This window comes from Micropterus salmoides, unplaced genomic scaffold, assembly GCF_014851395.1.
Source record: "Micropterus salmoides isolate LMB-PRFRI ecotype aquatic unplaced genomic scaffold, ASM1485139v1 Ms_hic_scaffold_12, whole genome shotgun sequence".
NCBI lineage: Eukaryota > Metazoa > Chordata > Actinopteri > Centrarchiformes > Centrarchidae > Micropterus > Micropterus salmoides.
The window spans coordinates 8,154,856-8,173,323 of NW_024040263.1; the positions used below are offsets into that span (position 1 = coordinate 8,154,856).

At 40.5% G+C, this 18,468-nt stretch overlaps 1 protein-coding gene across 4 annotated transcripts in view; it reads left to right on the plus strand.

Annotated features, from left to right (window-relative positions):
- The window catches only part of gab1 (GRB2-associated binding protein 1), a 52,832-nt gene that overhangs the window by 9,524 nt on the left and 24,840 nt on the right, over window positions 1–18,468 (plus strand). The window contains exon 1 of one of the 4 annotated variants that reach the window (XM_038713155.1): window positions 3,499–3,640. The exons of 2 other annotated variants lie outside the window; for them this stretch is intronic. The gene's annotated coding sequence lies outside the window, so the exon portion shown is untranslated. Of the gene's footprint in view, window positions 1–3,498; window positions 3,641–14,668; window positions 14,786–18,468 lie in introns of those variants that run through there. One more of the 4 variants, XM_038713153.1, reaches the window with a different exon arrangement.

The following is an 18,468-nucleotide window of genomic DNA, read 5'->3' on the forward strand; positions in this document are numbered from 1 at the left end:
GAGGGGTCCTATACTCTCTCCCTCTTTCGCTCCATCTTTCCTTTGTGCCGGCGTATTGTTATTCTTCTGCTTGTATCCTCTACTTTTCCCCTTCAAAATTCTCTTCTTCTTTTTCTGCCCCTTCTGCTCCAACAGTTAATTGTTCTCTTATGAATGAGGATGAAAAGGAGAGTGATGGTGAACCTGTTTTTGCTGGCATCCAGGCTATATACCATGCATTGTGTTTCTCAAGGTGTTACATACCCTGAGACACAAAGATGTCACTATGACTCATTTGTGATCAATGACTCACTGAAGAATCATATACTTTGAAAGCCTCTTCATGACGCACACGCTCTTTAAAAGTCCATAAGTAACATTTTTAACATTAAGCTTTATTGTCACTGTAGCTGCAATCACCACAGAAGTCTGGACACATCTGTTAAGCAGGAGCTGAGGTGTACACGTGGTGCTTGATGGGCTTCAGCAAGAACTCTGAGCTCTGAACAATGAGAACTGAGCTGGGTCACCAGTTGACTCACTCGGAAGGCGGCTCCTCACCAACAGGAGGCCCTCTAAACTCACTGCACATAAAGACCATAACTACCTCTTAAGTTGAGTCTCCAGGGCACGTACATGGTCAAAAAGGACTCAACACACCTGCTTAATGAAAATGGCTCTCATAGCCTTGTTTGGAGGTTGACCTATTTTTACATGCAGCCTATCAACCCATCAGATACAGTGCATTTCATTATTTATTATTAAATTGCATCTTTTTACCAGAAGACCAGCATGCTGAATTTTAGAGCTACAATGATTATTTGATAAGTTGTCACCTATTAAATTAATAGCTATATTGATAATCGATTTGAGTAAATGTTTAAGAAAATTCTCTCATTCCAGCTTCTTAAATGCGTATATTTTCCAGTTTTCTGTGACAGTAAACTGAATATCTTTGGGTTTTGGACAAAACAAGATATTTGAGGATGTCATCTTGGGCTTTCGGAAACATTAAAACACAATTTTCTGACGTTTTTATAGACATCGACACATGTCATATGACGTGACATTTTTATATAATATGTTACAAGACGTGGACACAGCTAATATTTTACAAGCATGGACCAAGTAAAGTGACAGTGAACACACCAGTGCAGATGTCATTCGTTAGCTACCACCTTGGTTTCGTTTTCATAGGCTTCATCATTAACAAGCCTCCTCCACATGCGGTGCACCTGCTACTGTAAACTGAATTGCGGGTGGTAAATTTGAGAAGAATTCTGTGTCTTTTTGGCAACTTTATAAAACGTGCTGCTGATGGAGTCAACAGCAGACACATGGAGAGAGAAACTGAAAGAGGCTGGGCAAGATGGTGTGTTTGCAGCAAGGGAAAGGGAGCCAATTAAATTAGTGAGTAAACACTAAAATAAGGTGGAGAATGAAGAATTAAAATGGCAAAATAAGAAATGAGCTACCAGAAACGGAAAATATATCCTCTCTCACTGACCAAGTTTTATTCAGTAAAGTTATGTCAAATATTTTCATTATTGACTGATATGATGATTATATTCTCAATTAATCCATTAATTGTTTGATAAATAAAATGTTAGAAAAGAGTTTGGCTGCCCCTGACTAAAGATTTTCTTAGTCGACTAGTAATTAGTTCAATTGTTAGTTTAAGCCATTGTTCAACTATTTGTCGCGTGTTTGTGATATCAATTTAATTATTATATTAGAATCAGAAAATGGTTTGAGTTCTGTGTTGCAACAACTCCCGAATGGAGTTTGAGGTTGTTTTTTTGTCTAACTGACCAATAAAAACTTCACTAAGACTCTTCTCATCAACGGTTTAGTCAACTATTAAGTGGCAGCTCTTGAAAATAGTCAAATGTCATTCAGTTTCCCAGTATCCAAGGTGACATCTTCAGCTATCCAGTCCAAAATCCAAACACATTTAGTTTGTTATTATAGATAAGAAAACCAGGAAATATTAAGATTTGGAACCAAAACAAAGCTGTAACCTGGAGCTATTGATTGATTTTCAAAATAGTTAATAGCGATTCTGTTGACTGACGACTTAATTAATTGACTATTGGCTTCAGCTCTAAAATAAACTGCTGTTGTTGTGTAGTGTTGTCTGGACCTGTCAATCAATATGAAAAGGATAGCTAGCTGTAATTCTGTGTTTTGCTGGTGGTGCTTCCTTTCTTATTTACACATGGATCACAGATTGCATCTTTTTTAAGTCAGCAGTGACACTTAACATCACAAGTTACATTTTGACTTGATGATATCAGTCTAACATTGCCTCAGGACTGTAAATAATATAATAATAATAATAATAATGATAATAATAATCATCATGTAATTTATGATCAAGTTAGTCTGACAAAGAGTGGCTGTTGCTGCCATATGTCTTGTGACCCTTTTAAAAAACTTCCTTTTTGTGGGGCAGTGTAATATTTAGATGGGAAATGTTTAGAAATGTTAGAGATTTTAACAAGACCTTTTACACTGTGTCAAAATGACTAGTTGTGCACCTAAAAATGAAATAGCAGCTGCAAGATGCCGGAAGGTCTTACAGATGATTCGACATGTGCTGCCTGCTTGCAGATTCTCCAGGCTAGTTTTTAAAACTAAAAACTTCAGCCTTTCTCATGGAGGTTTTGTTGTATTTCCCTGCCTAATTTGAGCTCTGTGGATGATTGGTGTGACCAGGTTTCAGGGCTGCTTTTGAAGGTAGAAATATGTGCGACTTTCTGTTCACATTTAACTCAAAGGTTCACCTGTCATTTCCCACACACACACATACACACAAACACACACACACACGCACAGATGCAGCTGGCACTCTAGTTATGTGGTGCTGTGTGATCTGACCCTAGCCGCTGTGTCTGCAGCCTCTTAATATAGCCCACTGCTGTCATGGTAGCTTTTGCCCCTCTTCCCTTGCTCTGTGCTGTGTGTGTAGCAGTACATGCGCCTGTTTATCCCGGTCTGGACAGGACAGGCTAAGTTAGACAGGGGGGGTGTTGAGGTCTCAGCTTGGAGACTAGATGCGAAATATCGCTACTGACCTGTGTATTTTCTCAAGTTACTGTGACTCGGACAGCCCCTCAATAAAACAGTTGCTGTCTGTATATAATCGGCCTTAATTTGTCTTTTTTATGTGGTTTTCAAACATCAGTGTCTTTGCATGTTTTAGAGAAGGAATCCTCAGTAACCGTAATGGATGAAGAAAGATGGATGGCTCTTTGCTCTTCACCACTGGTCCTGTTGTGGCCACTGTCCCTGATTGCATTAGAGTTACTATAGTGCTGCCTGATATCTTTGGCCTGGCTTCTAGCCAGAGGACGTGGTTAAACTCGCACACATGTACTCAAACACGCACACGCACACGCACAGTGAGAGAGACACAGAGATGCAGCAGAGACCCCTGCTCTCAGAGAGCATTCGTGTCCAGGCTGATTGGAAGCTGAGAGTCTGGAGGACCTCCTCCCCATGTACACCTACCGTCTTGGCATTTCTCTGAACTTTCCCTGGCAGTGCACTCTTCTTTTTACTTTTATGTGTCTTAGAAACCTGCGGAATACCTTGCTCAACCTTGTCTCAGCCCATGGCATTTGGATAACTTCTGTTTGAAATCCAAGCAGAGCTCAAGGTTGGTGATTGTATTACTTGACTTTAAACTATTACTGTTTTTTCCCCCGTTAGAATACAGACAACAAGTCATGTTTGTCAATACAAGAGGAAATATAAATAGTAAAATTCACAATTGTAGAAAACGTTATGGTCTGTATAATATTCTTCTGTGTGGACTGATGTCCTGGTGCAGTTCTAACTAACACTATGCAATGTTGCAAAGGGAATTTCAAACACAAGCCTTTTATGATCAGCAAGTTCTCTTACAGGTGATAGGTTTAACAGATACATTTGTAATTTAGCCACATGAATGATACCTCTCAACATCTGTGTTATATGTAATTATTTACTAATTTGTAATTCATACTGTTTGGTAGTGGTATTGAAATAGGAAGCTCTGCTTCTATCTTAAATCGTAAAGTCTAGACATCTTAAATCAAACCCTGTGTTCCATGGCAATGATCTACTGTGACTATTTATTTCTGAACTGTTATTATGTATACATTTGTCTGACCTGTTTGACTGTGTACAGGCCAATAGGAGCTGAAAGGAGAGTTGTTTAAGCCCCCCTTGTCAGCGGTCAACGAACAGCGTGATCATGTGAACCAAGTCTGCCATGCCAAAGGAATGTGTTGAATTCTAACGATGCAGCTTTGACAAGTGCATGTGACTCATGTGACTGCAAGAGCTTAGATTGGTGAGGGCAGGAGAGGCAAACGCAAATTGGATGAAACAGCAGAGGAGAGAGCGAGAGAGAGCAGGTAATCAAAAGAAAGAATGCAGTGGGTAAAAGTCTGAAGGTTGTGGAGGAGCGAAGCATGCAACATTTTGACCTCCTGCTTATCTAGGGAAAAAAATATTAAAACTGAAAGACCAAACAACAAGGAGATGCTGTGGGAAAGTTATAAAGTTGTGTTTTGGGTAGCAGCATATATCCTGAAGTCAGATGAGCCAGTTTTTATCTCTAGTACAGCTTTGGTTCTCATGGCTGAGAGTGGGCTGCCATCTGCTCTCGTAAACCTTCTTCAGAGTATGATGATTGAATAAGGGTAATTACATTACAACAAGTACATTTGAATCTGGGATCATTTTCAGCATATATTTACTTTTGTTATATTAAGGCATGTGGTGTTAATGTATAAGTCAGAGTAACACAGAGTTTCTGTCATTACTGAAGCATTTAAGCATAAAGGCAGCCAGGTACGTGTTCCTTCCATAAGTAGCTTGCGCCCTTTTACCTATAAATCAATAGGCGCATCAGAATGCTCTTTTGTCATTTTCATGCATCATTGTGACAGGAATTCCATTTGATCTTATTGTGAAGTGGGCAAGATAACTGTTTTTAAACAGCAAAAAATGAGACCCCCTTTACACTTTGTATTAAAATGCATTTTGGGTGATCAAATTACAATTGGATAGTGCTTGACCACATGAAAATACAGGTGTAAATGCACTCAAGACGCATTGAGAACAGATTGTGATCCAATCGGCTAAAACTCCTCCCGCTTTTGTCAGGGACACATTGTGACCATATTGAACACAAGTGTAAATACAATTGTGTTGTCAGTCCACATACAACAAGTGGGCAGAAATACATGCTTTACAATGGTGAATGGAACATATCCGTAATTGTTGAGTTAAACTCAATCAGACAGGTAGCGCAAGGAAACAATGCCAGACGCAACTGAAGTTTCACTTTCCGGCTGAGGAAAACATGGGTGTGTAATCCATGGAGGAAATCAGATCATGGTGGAATGAGATGGGTCAGAAAGTTATTATACTATGTATAGTACAGCAAACAAGAGGAGGACTTGACGTTCGGTTGTTGAGTTGAGAAAGAGCGATCGGAACTCATTGTGCACACTGGAGACACATTAAAACCAGGTGTAAATGTAATTAGGTAAAAATTATATCTAGATACAATCTGGATATGAGACACATTTTATTGCCAAGTGTAGAGGGGGTTAGAGAGGTCATTGGTGTGTTTACAAATTGTACAAAAACTGGACTGGAGGGTACTCTGTACGGTAATAGGTAATGATTGGCGACCTGGATTTTGCCCTTGCCATCACAAGCCAACGTGAGTGCATTTTCACTACGCTGGAGAAGTAATAACTGAGAATTACAAGAATGTGAAAAAGATACCTAAATTATAGAGAAAATGTTTACTGTTGACTGATTTATACTTTGGTGACCTTCCATATGCTCCATTTTTATTCCTGCCATGAAGACCCCTATGTTTGAACCTGGCCTGTGTTGTATTGCTGTGTAATGCAATCCTTATCATTAACAGGGTTTTTACAGAGTCCTTTATTCCCCTGATCAGATTAAAAGCCCAGTCAGATTACGTCATGTACAGATCTTGTTAGGAATGAAGGACCATTTGGAAACAAATATCATTTTGTGTTAAGGTGGTGAAGTTAACCCATAGTACTTTGTTCAGCAGATGAAAGTCTCTTGTTTCTGGGCACTGATAGTTTTTTTTATTTATTATTTCTTGGCTTTAATTGAACCCCTATATTAAGTTCAATAATGTAGTTCCAGATCTCTCTTGTCTAACTGTGTGTTTTGTTAAACAATTTAAACCAACATTAGCTGTTTTCTTTGTTATGTGCCATTCTCATAGGCACCAGCTTTGTTTGAGTGATGTGTTGAGTGGGTTGCTCTTGTTGGCTTTTTTGACCATTTAATCAACATTATCACCCAAAAATATATTGTGGAACTTCGGTTTGTGTGTGTTGTTTGAGATCTCATCATGATGAAGGAAGGCTAGTTCTTCAGTTGTTTTGAGTTTTCTGATGTATGAACAGAGGGATGCTGTGGTCAGGCCTTTGTGGGAGGTGTGAGCATTGTGGTTGATTAAAGAGGTTGGAAGAGTTTATTTTAAAGTAGATGGTCCCTTAAAAGCAGTTAATGGATAAATATGTGGGTCAAAACCTGCCTTTTGGTCTCTCTGCAGGCAACAGTGAAAGCATTAGATGGCCATAAAACTTAAAATGCATGGATGTATAAATGTGTCCACTGGGCACTACAGAATGGGTTGAATAACAGAATGGTTCCATAGACTGAAAAGGTTTGGAAATGAAACCTTGTGAGAGAAGCTGTGTGCACAGGAGATGGTGAGTTCAGGTGAGTTGAGTACGAATGAGCGGAAGCTGTTAGAACAAATCTCCAGGCATGCAAGCACACACCCACAAAAGCCAGCCCACAGCTAAGAGAGAGGACATAAAACGCTGACATTGTTTTGGGGCCATTTGCGTAATAGCAGAGTTGGGGAAATATTTTGCATTGTTACATTTGCTGCCTTATTGGTGGCTTAAAATGGATGTGTATGAGGGATTCCACACACTTCACTATAATGTGAATCACTGTTTGGGAATCGCATGAACACACACGCAGCACACAAACTCTGAGGTATGTGTTCACACCACGCGCATTCCCTTTCAACTGAAAGTGAACCAGTATCATCTGAATGTGACAGCAGAGTGTGGAGGTGTGTACCAGTTTCAGGTGACTGGCTGAAAAATGGAGGTGTGTCTTTAACTTAACAAGCCTAGGCATGCTCAACAGCTCAGCCCGTAGAACAGGACACCAAACATGGTAAATGCAAGTACTAAGAATAGGCATGTTGTATTTCTGATCTAAGAAAGACAGCTTATCAAAATAGAATTTGCAGCAGCACCTGAAGTCATGACAGCATTCACTAATTCCCTGTCTTTTGGGCTTCCTGTTATTTCATTTTATGGACGGGAATAACTGTGAACCTAAATTGTACTTGAATCTTATTTCATCAAATGTTTTGCTGTGTAACCAGGCACCATGTTTTTTGAATCCAACACATAAGTGCACAGCAGAGTCCATTTCCTTATCTCTGAGTATGGCATCGCAAGCCATTTCCTAGTGGATGGACTCCAGCAAGAGGGGCTAATTAGATCATGTCTAAGGCAACCTCTCACTGGCCACTAAATGTGATTTGGAACAATTTTCATCGGGCTGATTGGATTAGACTGGTGCTGCTCACTGCATGGATAAGGACTGGGTTAGAGACTCACACAGAGTGGACTAACACAGTATTAACAAGGTACATACCATACAGCTTTTAAAAAAATTTAATCAATCAAAAGCCTTTAAAATAGCCTTTAATATATAGAAACTACACTTTCTGTTGCTTTAGTGGTGTATACTGCATATAAAGAAAATGAATATGAATATGTTCTCATTTAACAAATAAGCCAAACACACATTCACAAACTGATGCTTTTCAAGCCTGACTATGGAGAAGTCATCCATCTCACTATGCAGTGGTCCCCCCCTACAGGAAGCAGTGGGACCATCATGAGTCGGCTGCCCAACCCACAACCCACTGTAGTATGAAAACCTCTGCTTCATTGAGAGCTGTGAGGCTGTGCCCCTGCAGGCTCTTATTGAAACATTACATTTAAAAATATCTCAGAAGGTCCACAATATTAATCCATAATATTATAGATGGAGCTTTTTCTACTGACTTGTGCATGTGCAGGAGCACATCAAATGCCACGAATAGAAGTCAAAGTGGGACACTTCACTTTTTGGCACGTGGGCACAGCTTGTTGAATAGTGGTTGGTATTTTTGGTTCTGCCCACCTATCTTGGGCCGGCGTATTGTAGGTGTACTGTAGTGTAGAAGCACTGTGCAATGGGGGTTGGGGTGGGCAATTGTTGCCAGGGGAGGTGGTGTGTTATTTTCAGTCCATTGTGTCTACTTCCTGTGGGTCAGGGGTTATTGGAGCAGGGTGTTGCAGACTTTATGGAGTAAAGAGGAGGGGAGGGAAGTCAGCAGTGTAGGCAGGAAAGTGGCCAGGCTCACTCGACAACAGTGACTGGTCAGCAGCTTGCTTACCTTATTTCTCTCGCAATGTTTCTAGTTTTTATCCGTGCAAAGCTTGGACTCTTCGGAACCAGGTAAGGAGACATTAATTCCATTTTAATAACCAGTGAGCTTGTCATTTAGCTTTTTGTTTAGACCATTTGAGTACTGTTGTTATCAGCGTTATACAAATATTGGTAGCTTGTAACGCTCAGCATAAGGTCAGAGACGGACTTGACTATGAAACGATTATTCTTCAGTATTCATCAGTATGGAGATGTTTGTTTGGATGACAGGAAGTGGATGGAAGCTTAAAGACTCATGCATAACCTGAATGCCACTGTAATGGTGGAGTTGTTTGGAGGATTGCTGTACTTTGATTCACTGTTACAGCACGATTAATCCTTAAATATCTGCAATCATAAAATAACAGCCTTAAACCGAATGGTTACAATGAAGTGTCTGAATGACTGTCACAAAAACAAGTGCTGCAAAGGATAATCAGACAGGCCCTCACAAAAAATGGCCATGATTGTGGCCACGTCCAACAAGTGCATGAGAAGAACTTGAACTTTGTTTGCAATATTGCTTTTCAGTCACAAATCTTGAAGCCACTGTTTCCTTAAAGAGCGAGCAAAGTTCATTTTCTAAGTATAATTACATTCTCTTTTCTCCGCGCCTTTGTTCTGCAATCAGGTGTCACTTTGTTTTGATGATTTACAGCAGGTTCAGTGCTGGGTTGTTCATATATTTTATTGACTATTGTAATTTTCCTGCACCTGACCGTGTGGAGACATTTATTACTACTTTTAAAGACAATCAAAGCCCCTTTACCAGCTTGTCTACAGCTCTTATATAGCCGTTGGAGTGCTACCTAATTAACTCCATTCCGTTGCACATATTATTATTTTTGTTTATTAGCCAAACTTATCATAACAGTAGACATTGATCCCTACAGTATTTTCCATGATACCTCCGGTTTCCCACAAATGATTATGACGAACACGTAGCACACAAGATACAATTTCTTTCAAATTATGGCCGGACCATACATCAAAAAACAGGTGAGGCAGTGCAAAACAGCTGTCTTATGTAGACTCTTGCAGTGGTATCTCTGGCTTGGTCATTTTTTCCGATGAACACAATTAGCAGTGTTTGCAGGCAGGAGGCCAGTGAGGGATTCTTTTTATACAGGGGGATAGCTGCAAACAAGGGCATGCTTGTTGTTTTAGTGGAGCTAGAATAATGCTGGTGCATGTATACAATATACTGTATGTATGCAGTAGGTTGTTTAGTATAATTTTATTTTTCCGTATTTCCGCATTTATTTGATAGATACAGTAGAGAGAGACAGGAAAGGCAGGGGGGTGATGGAGGGGAGGATGGGCCTAGGCCGGATTCGAACTTGCGCCGCTGCGGTAAGGATATGTTGTACGTGCTCTAACAGATGAGCTACCAGGGCGCCCCATGCTTAGTATCATTTCTGATAGAGTGCCAATCAATCTCTCCGTCACACATAAACATCAAATAGGGATTCTCAACCCCTTTCCCCAACACACGTCAAATAATTTGCAAAGACTTGTATATGAGCAAATGTATAATGTGAGCACATTCTCAACTTTGTTTATTGAATTTTCACAGTACAGATGTGATCCCCTCTTTACTTTGTCCACTCAAAGTATAGATTTTAACAGTATTTCAACCTAGCATGTGCATTATTCCCTTTAGTGAGTTCTGAGCCTCCAAAGGAAACGCTTTCACTTCACTAATCACTGTCTAGTGACCTTGTTTAGGGGGTCTGAATCCAATCCCCAGTTTTCTTACGAGACATTAGCCGTTGCAGCAAATGTTAATATAGAAGAGGTTCTAAAGTTAGCTCCTGACCGACCCCCAAACACAACCACAGTGACAAAAGGAGGCAAAACAGGATATCTTTTTGCCCAGAGTGTGTGTTGGGAACAGATGACCAGGAAGATAAAAAGCGCAAACAAAGTGGAAACTTCCACTAAGGGATGTTATTTTGCCTTGTGTGTGTTTTTTCTCTCCTTTTCTCTGTTTCACAAAGCCCTGTGTTTCCTGGAAAACACAGTAAGAGGTAGTAGGTTTAGTTTGGATGAACAAGCTAACACTGTGAGTGCTGAACAGTTTCCTACATTATATGCAACTACTGACGCTTCTGTGCTTCCTCAGTCATACATGATTTGAGATGGTGTTAATGTTTAAACCTGCTCCCAGTGAGTTAATGCTTTACCCTGTGAGCAAGGGTTTAAGTCAGAACACTACCTGTCTGAAAACTGTGTGGTGAGGCCAGGGGGAAGCTGCGGCGGCGGCGGCAGCTCATAGCTGTTGGAGGTGGCAGATGTCACCAAAAATGAACTTGAAAAAGCTGATTGAATCTTTCCTGTCTTCTGACAATAAAAACAAGACCCACCGCTGCACTTGGCCACAGTGCAGACCTACCCATCAGTCACGCTCATGTTCTCCTCTGCTACATCTTCCCCACCTTCTCCCTCTCACTCCGTCTCTCTCTTGGTCTTTCTCTCCCCCTGTCTGTGGATACTCTAATGAATGATATGGAATGATTACTTGACTGAGAGTTCCTGTCCCCGCCCTACGAGAAAGAGTTAGTACAGCAGCGACAGCAATTACACAGTTGACTATCCAAGACATTGGAGTATCACTGGTACCGGTACTGGTCCTGGGCTTTATGGAGTATCTAGGTACAAAAGACCACAGAATTGGTTGATACTTGCTGTTGAAAACCTTGGTAAGCATTGCTGCTTCTTCTGCATATATATTTTTGTCAAAGTTTGGTGGAAAAGGCTGAAGTTTGATAAATGTTCAAAGTTTAAACCTTGTTAAATTATTCCAGAATTTGCTGCTGTGCATTAGATTTCTGATCTCAGCCAGAATATTTGGTTTTTGATGTAAAACAGTTTGGAAAGTCATGACATTGTCTTGTTGTTATGTCACCTGTAAAAGCCCATAAATTAAGAACACCTGTTTGCCTTGCAGACGGTCTTTCATGAGAATATTGGTCTTTGTGTGCGCTGTTTGCAAAGATAGCAGTATGACTACCAAGGTCTGTGTTCTTTGGACAGTTACCGAAGATTGTTAGGGCTGAGGTCAGATTGCGCCTGCCTGGGTGAGAATTTCACAGCTGCACATGAAAGAGGAGCGACTGTGCAATGGTAGATTGAGGGAGAAAGGGAGGGATTGTGTACATGATGAAGGAAGAGAACTGGCTTGTTTTGATCGAAGGTGCTCCTTTTGGATCAATACACTGCTGATGAACATGCATATAGGATGTGATATATTCTAAACTCTTAGGATGAGCTCTATAGTGGCTGAAAGTTGTTGTTCATAAAAGTTGCTTTCACTTTCTGACTTTGAAGCATTTGGTAATATCAGATAGTGTTAACAGAACTGGGCATAAACCAGGCTATTTTTATCGCCCGCATGCATTACACAGCAGATGTCAGTTTGCCACTTTATTTCTAGCATAGTAGGAATGCACAGGTGTTACCTCCATAGTATATGCCCAGCTGCATAAAACAGCTGCTCTGTTTTTTGGTATGGAGCCTACTTGTTTGGCATTGTAGCCTGTACAGAGGCTGGTGCTGGCTCGCATTGCTACACCAGTGTCTGTACCAAACCCCATTAACTTGCTGTCTGGATGTGGAATAATTCAATATTATTTTTAATTGTTTCATGTAATCATATCTTAGGGACTCACATTCTTATTTTGTGGTTCACAGCTTTTGTTTAAATTAATAACAAGTTTAATGTTTCCACAGTTCATGTAATTACAAAACAGGCATTTTTTAAATGTAAGATTATAATCTTTTAAAACACTAAAAAGCCATTTTGACTCCATGGATGAACATGAGCAATACTCACCTCTTACATCTGTTATCTACATCAAGATAATGCTGATAATTATTGCTACATTAATTTTGTCCATGTTATCCACCCCTATTCTGCTCTGTTATTAAGTAGTTTGTTTTTCAGGACTAAAATTTCCCAGCCGCCATAGAATGATCAAAATTATTAGAAATGATTGCTGCTAACATTCTTCAAAATCGTTACATGTGTGTTACCTATAGTCTTCTTGTGATAATATATAATGTGCGAAACATAAACTAGAACATGAATAAATAAGAGCAGATGTAGTGTATATGGCCTCGGTGTATTAACGCTGTGGTAGTCATTCACGGTCTTATGAAAATGGATGTCTAGTTTCAGAGGAGTTCTGGATCTTGAGCTTTGGTTCTTCTGGAAGAATTGAGAATTGAGATTCTCACTGTTGTGTCTCTGACCTGTGTGGGAAGATGGGGCGCTTGCACACAAAGCAAGGATGTGATGTTTCAGTTTAACAAAGATTTGTTCTTGTTTTCTCTCCGAGAGGAGAGAAACAAAGAGGTTGACTCTCACGTGGGAGCAGCGCTATGCTGTAGACACGGATGGTAATTGATAAGTTCAGAACCAGTTGGGAGTTACAGTTTTTGCTGTGTTTGTTTCTAAGATGGACATGTAAGGGTTCAATAGGACACACACAAGAACACCTAAGTGAGTGTTGCTGTTACTTCAGTCTTGTTGCCTGGGTGGTCCTATCTTTAGCTTGTTCTCACTTTGTTCCTGGATTCAGTATGATTCTACAGGACTGCTTTTACAATAGTTCGCCGTTGCCCCAGGTGTGGTAAAGCATTATTTATTTTATAAGCAAATTTAATTCGAATTTATAATTTGTTGGAAAAGAAAATCTAATTATTTTGATTTTATAGAATAATTGCTCACCTACATCCTCTGTTGTTAAGAACTTAAGGCTGCCATGATTGGGGTTAGAAAGTAGTTAAGTTTGTTGTGGATAAATGTGCAGCTTGCAAAGCTCTCATGCCTGGCTGAGTCTCTAGAGCGCTGCCCGGCAACGTCACTGAAGAGTGAAGTGTGTGCACTTTGTTATTACAGAACATCATCATTGCCTCCTACATGCAGTTGATAAGTCACTGAAATGTTAAAATAACTACATCAAACCTGCATGCAAAGAAAGACTACAAAGCAGAGAGACTGGATTGCAAAGGAGTGTCTCATTATGATGTAAAAGCTTTGTTACATTTTTATGCGCTGTAAGCCCTTCTTATTCCTTGACTTAAAAGACCTCCAGTCCCTGACTAGCTATCTTTGCAGCATTAGCAGAAGTGTCTGGGGTAAGTGGGCTGCCAAGGGAGAGCCTTTGTGAAGCAGGCATGTAGAGGAAGCTGTCCGTGCTGTGGCATCTCTGACCTTTTTTTTTTTATAGAGAGTGCAGATGGGACACAGAATCATAAAGTCTTCACAGGAAGCAGAGGAAGGCTCCGATCCAGAGAAGAGGATGGAGCCCTCAGACGCAACAATAGATAGAGAAATGCAAGGAGAAAGGGATTTGTCAATGATTATGAGCTCTGCACAGACCTTCGATTAGTGATGGAAATAAAAAGGAATATTTCACTGCTATAATCTTGGGACTGCATTGCTAGAACCATTACGACAAGCAATGTTAGCGGTGAGAGGAGGTTTTAAATGAAATGATGTCTTTACTTTCTTAATGTGATGTATTTCCTCTAGAAACATAATATTGGTTAGGTCATAATGCAGTGAAAGATCATTCTTAATCAGTGACATTTAGGGAGAGAAAGGCAGTTGGACAGTCATAATAATTGAGGGTAAGGATAGGCCTTCATATGCTTTACAGATTGTAAAGCAGCCTTGAGGCACACTTGATTTGACCTTTTTTTTCACTTCTAAATGAGCTTTTTTATACTGTGTAATTTGGTTAAACTGGACCTGTGTACCGTGTGATCTCTCACGTTGCTTTGTGCCCTTCAATCTAAAAGCTGTTTCAGACAGGTTCACAGCATCTTTGTGGTTTTGCATAATAATTGATAGTAATGAAGGCCAAACTTCTATAAACAACACTCAGGCTGTAACAAAAGTGAAATAACTTTGTAAAAGAAGCTGTTCTTCTGATATGTGTTGGGGTTTACTCCCATTTCATTTTTTAAACTTAAACTTTTCCCCCTATCCCCAACCCCCACCACCCCACAACCTGATTTAGCAGTTGTAGTTTTAGAGGGTCTGGGACGACCTGATTACATAAAACAGGATATCAGAGGAGGGAGAGGTCACAAACTACAGTCCCTCACACACACTGCAGCACATGATAAAGTCAGAAGGCGCAAACAACAACAAAACGACACTCTTACGCTTACTCATTTTCAGTAACAGAAATACTACAAGACACAGAATTAAATCAGCTCCTGTGGATATACAGCTTGCAAGGTAGGCTCACTTGTTTTTCACACAGGATCTGAAATGATTCTGTCATGGATAACCTGCAGACATTTATGGGAATGTTGAATAGCCTTTTGTTTATTTGATCTCTGTCTTGGAGATCACGGTGAGTGTTTGTGTTAGATGGTTGGCCCTGCAAGATAGCTGGAAAACTTTCACCTGCAAATAACATGTGTGCTCGTGTCTCTCTGTGCAACATTTTTCCTACGTAAAGGAAAGAATAATCCTATCGCACCATGCCGTGGGATCACGGCAAAGTGCTCATTAGTTCACCAAAACTTTTAGGGCCTGTAATGTCAATTCTCATTTGATTCCAGTTACACAATAAGAACATTGTATCTTTAAAAAGCTGATGTTACCGGGATATGAAACTGAATGGCACTAGCGTCCAGTCACAGGTAAACATGAAGACACCTGGAATTAGTTCTAAGTTTATGTGCGTATGGATGGATCAACATGCTTGTTAAGGTGGTGTTAGCTAGACAGCGAGTAGAATATCGGGCTTCCCTCCTGCTATGGATGTACATGTCAGGTCGACCAATGCGTCAAGTTTATCTAAAAAGACAAATGAGGTCAGAAACTGCCGGTAGAATTGGCTGAGTATTAACCAGTGTCCAAGATCAGGCATGCACATTTTTCATGGAAGTCCCCTCTCCTTCCAGCAGGCGGAGGGCTGATGACGTTGGCCGAACAGCCCACTTAGCCAAAGGCCATGCACTCTTACTTGTACATTAACTGCCCTCTCTGGTGCTCAAGGATGTAAAAATAGCTGTTTAGCAAGAATCCCAGTCATGTCCCGCTAACAAAGACTGATTTATACAAGTTGCAGCACTAAGCATAGAGGAGCTTTTGTCCCTCCCCTCCTTCTCCTTCTGCAGACCTCGTCACCAAAGCCATGAGCGCCAAAACCTCTGACGCTCTTGACACTCCTCTCTTAGAACAGCCTTTGTTCATCATAGTCCTACGGTCCTGATAGTGAGGCTTAGGGAAGCACTGTGGTCTGCAAGATTGCGTATTTGTTTACAGCGTTTGTGTCAGATTGCAGTGTCATGGAAATATTTAGTTGTTTTGTTCCTTTTCTGCGTCAGCAAATGCATTTATTTAATATTCAAGTATTTGCTCCAAAAATTTTAAATGTCACATGCAGCCTCTGAAATTCATTCCCTGATTTTTGTCCATCCCAAACCCTTTACATGCCCAACCATAACACAACTGCCCGCATTTTATAGCACAGAAGGAATGATGGATTGACTTTGATTCTAGGCCTTGATTGTTGTGGAAACTGTTACTCGCTAAAAAAAAGTAAATCATGATTTGAAACAAAAAAATCAAGTGTTCATGTTTTGGTGTTTCTGTAGTGACTTTTTCACTGGCTCATCCTTACTAACATTTCTGTGTTCTTTATGCATATTAACACTTTAAAACTATTTGTTCAGGTGCGTGACCTTCTTCAAAGTTTACAGCTGGAGCCATTTTAACATTGTGGACTCTTGCAGCCTCTGGTAGTCTTGTATGGCACATACCAATTTGTTCTGTTATCACCAAATTTTGACCTTCTATCCCTCGCCTTCACCCTGTGCTCATCCAGCGCCCCGTCTCTCCCTCGCTCTATCCCTTGCACTGTGTTTTTCTGAGGAACAAACAGAGAAGCTGTCCTAGTCAGGATGAGTCAGTGCAGCTGGGGTGCAGGTCATTTACCCACAGCCCACTCAGACGGGACAGATGGCCCGGCCACTGTCATGCTGCTAAGTGCTAACTATGCACCCAGACTCTGTGAGCTAAGCTAATGCTAACACATGGGTGAAATGGAGAAAGCTTGGCTAATGCCATTGAACCGTGGATCCATTGTATGTAGAGATGTATAAGTTAAATCCGTTATGTCAACCAAGTTATTGGGATGCGTGGCCTCTTGAGTGCCTTGTGCTGCTGAGGTCTAATAAAGTCCAATAAAATAGAATAATTAAAAACAAATCTTGCAGTAATACTCAGCACAGGCTTTCACAGAGTGTTCGTCTAATGTACCGCCTATTTTCCTAGATAAGCATTTAACTTTGTAAAGCGTCTAATGTTCAGACAAAATGAATATTGTGGATACTGTGGATTTTACTAAATATGAGTATTGTATGGATTGTGTACAGACTAATGATATTAAGATTGTCTCTTTGTATTTCTCTTCTGGCAGCACTATTGGACAGCCATACACAGGTTCTCCACACAAAGTTTTAGTTTCGTATCATGGCGTACAGAGTTTTAAGTAATTTAACTGTATTATTTTAGATTCTGGGCTTTTAATGGAAGTAGTAACTTCTTATTGCCAAAAACAGGTAGATTGGAAGTAGGGTTGTGCGGTTTCACAAAAAATCATATCCCAATATAGGTCATTTCATATCCTAATAACAATATATATCCTGACATTAGAACATTTTTTGTATATTCAATGAAATATGGCATTTCCAACTGTAACTTGGGATATTTCTCTGCATTATAAAGGTGGGTTAAGCGATTCTGGAGAAATACAACACCATGACAAATACCATGATAGAGTGAACAACAACACAGCAATTAATGTAACTAATGTTAGGTTGTGGATTAGCAAACTGACGCTACTTGCTGCTACAAAGCTAACATGAGAGGACGAGATGGTCCCAGAGCTGCACAGCAGCTCCAGACAGTGACACTCACAACTCTCCTGCTACTACAGCTAGCATCACAACAACAGCATGTCTTGGTAACTATAAAGTAAGCTGAATGTCCGTGGCCAAGACATTTAAGGTTACCTGACTGACACGCACATCATGGTTGGCACTGCCGGATAGTGCTGTGTGCTGTTGATCAGCCTGCAAATCACCCACCAAAACAAGCAGTGGAGGGAGGCTTCGGCAGACTACGTTGGATGTAGCGTGTGGGAGAAGTAGATAAACAAAAGCAAGACAAGCGATCAAATGCCATAGTGAAGTGGATAGCTACACACTGCATGTATTGGGGAAGATGTTGGTCTTAGGAACGTTTTTAAAATCACAACGTGGTCGCTTGGCCCCACAGGGTTGCTTTTTGCTCCAGTGGTCAGACAGGGAGACAGCGCTCCATGAGTAAACAGCAGGCGCTCTATGGATAGTAACCAGGGCAACGGCTTCTGTGCGCTACACAGCTGTAGCCTATTTAACTAAGTTAAAATTATAGGCTACATAACTTTACTGAGAGTTGAGCGGGAAATTGCTTATGCAGTATATTTAAAACATTACACCTTTGCTGTTTCACAGTGAGAGTAAGTCTAAAGCTGATGATACGCGGGGCAACTTTTTGAGCAATGTTGCTGCGCAATCTTGCTGTTGGCAAGTCTGAATATGTTTTGAACGGATAGCGGTGGTGCAGGGAGGGTGGCGGAGTGGCTGGAGAAGGGGATTACGGTAGTAATCTTTACTCATTACCATTGACAGTAACATTGCCCAGCCCATTGCTCTAAAAGTTGCTCCGTGTATCATCAGCTTAAGACTACAAATCTCAATTGTTGGCAATTTAGTGTCCTTTTAACTTCCCTACAATTGGTCTTTGGTCCATTGCATTTAATGTGAAATGCACACATTTTGTTCCTGCATTAAAACCAACTTGCATACATGAGCCAGCTGAAACACAAATGACATCGCCACTGTTAAAGAAATAGCACACCTGTA